Here is a 2,263-nt window from a genome sequence, read left to right as displayed (position 1 = left end):
CCATAATATATTATTATTATTATTACTATTTATTATTTACGAGGTCTGAGACTTTTATTATGTATGTAGAACCACTGGGGTGGGGGGGGTCATGCCTGTGGCTACCCTAGAGATTACCCTGGGCTCCAGACACCAGCTTGGAAATGAGGTGACAGAACAATGACTCAGTCAATCACATAATTACAAAGCTGGGGTTTCCAGCAGGGCTACAAGTGGTCAGGTGTGGCTTCAAGGATGCCTAAGGACGCAGTGACAAGAGAGGAAGAAGCACTGAGCCAGCCTGGCGCCACCATGATAACATCAGGGACAGGGCCTAAGCAGCAGGTATTTCCAAGGATCTCTACCCACACTTTACTTGGCCAGGGGGTTCCTGAAGGATCGCCGGCAAACTTGGCTTTGCTGCCCAGCCCTTCCTCAATTCTAAGGATCTAATGTCCCTGACCAGATGCTCAGATCAGCAAGGGGCACCAGTCTTGATCTGCCCAGTGCAAAGCCCCACCACCAGGTCTGCGATGAAAGTATCCTCTGTCTCCCCAGAGTGATGGGACACCATGCTGCCCCAGCCATTGGACAGGGCCAGTTTACACGCCTGCAGAGACTTGGTCACAGAGCCAATCTGGTTGACTTCAAGCAGGAGGCAGATGCAGAACTTCTCACTGACAGCCTTGGCATTCCTCTTAGGGTCAGCCAGCTGATCGGGTGTGATGTGCCTGCCGGAGTCATCAGGAGACTTGAAGTCCAGGTCATACTTGCCAGACCTGAAGAACTCAGAGGCAGCCACATCCATGCCGATGACAACCTGACCAATTGCGTTCAGCAGCAGCTCCGGAGCTTCTTTGTTCTCCAGGATGTTGGGCGCAGACCCACCGTCATCACCCACACAGGTGGCATCCTTCCTGTATTTCTCCTTGGTGACATTCTTCAGGTTGTGGTAAGCCTCTGCCCCAATGTGCATGGCTTCGGGAAACCGGACGCCCCCACGGGAAGGATCATGAACTCCTGCATGGCCAGCTTGTTGCCCGCATGAGAACCGTGGTTGATCTCATTGAAAGCTGGGACCCGCAAGATGACTTCAGGGTTGCCAGCCAAGTCAGCGATGTGATGGTAAAGGGGTACCCCTTTTCTGTGGCACCAACTTTACAGACAGCCAGGGACACTCCCAGGGTGGCATTTACACCAAATTTAGATTCATTTACAGTGCCGTTCATCTCAATCATCAGTTTGTCAATCTTCTCTTTCTCCACAATGTTCAGTTTCTTGCTAACCAGAGCAGGTGTGATAGCTTCATTGATGTGCTCAACAGCCTTTGAGACACCCTTCCCCATGTAGCATGTCTTATCATTGTCACAGAGTTCTAGGGCCTCGTAGATGCCAGTGGAGGCACCTGCTGGGTTGTACATTCCCATACCTCTAGAGTACTGACCACCTAGATACTCCCTTTCTTTAAAACCCCATTTCTTTTTGTGAGGTGTGCTGGTCCATGTTGGCTTTGGCCCCTTTGAGTAATGTTTACTTTATTTCGAAAGAGACCCTTTGAGATATAGAAATCAACTTCAACAGTGGGGTTTCCCTGGGAAGTCAAAGATCTCGCAGGCATGGACCTTGAGAATAGACATGGCCAGTTTCTGGTAGTTGGGTTGCCATGCAGGAAAAGAACAGAGGTTTCTGCAAACACCCTGGAGAACCCATAATATATTATTTCAAATACTTCATGTATATTTGTTCTCATATACTCAAAAAGTTCACTGACATGGGGGGCTTATAATAACAACCACTTTACAGATGAAAAAGCATGAGGTAGAAAAAAAAAAAAAGATGACATGATTAGGCCAGAGCCATGCGGTTAGTAACAAAAAGAGATCCATGCATGGCAATGCCATCCCAGAATCCCTCATTCCGTACATCACATACCCACATTCTTCTCAAGGGCACACATAGTGAATGGTCTGTGCAAACCAGTTGCCAGGGCCTTTTGGTTCATTAGTGGGAAAGCCAGAATACAAATAGGGATCAGCCGGGCGGTGGTGGTACACGCCTGTGGGGACACCAGACCTTGAGCAGAAACCCACTTCCCCTTCGGCCTGGGAGCAGGCATCTATGTAATGTTTACTGAAAACAATTCAGTGCTTTAAAGCTTGATAGGGCTCAGATAAGGGCTGGCTCACTGAAATACCATGCCTTCCATACCTCCTATGGCTAGATGCCTCTTCCTGCCCCCTGTGGTGTCTCCCCGATTCTGGGGCCGGAGATTAAACCACCAGCC

General features: G+C 49.2%; 1 pseudogene; it reads right to left on the bottom strand.

The window, feature by feature from the left end:
• Positions 1-351: 351 nt before the first annotated feature.
• LOC101822452 lies at positions 352-1,616 on the bottom strand (annotated as a pseudogene).
• Positions 1,617-2,263: the final 647 nt, after the last annotated feature.

This window comes from Mesocricetus auratus, unplaced genomic scaffold, assembly GCF_017639785.1.
Source record: "Mesocricetus auratus isolate SY011 unplaced genomic scaffold, BCM_Maur_2.0 Super-Scaffold_100010, whole genome shotgun sequence".
Classification (NCBI taxonomy): Eukaryota; Metazoa; Chordata; class Mammalia; order Rodentia; family Cricetidae; genus Mesocricetus; species Mesocricetus auratus.
This window is presented reverse-complemented; position numbering and strand designations above follow the sequence as displayed.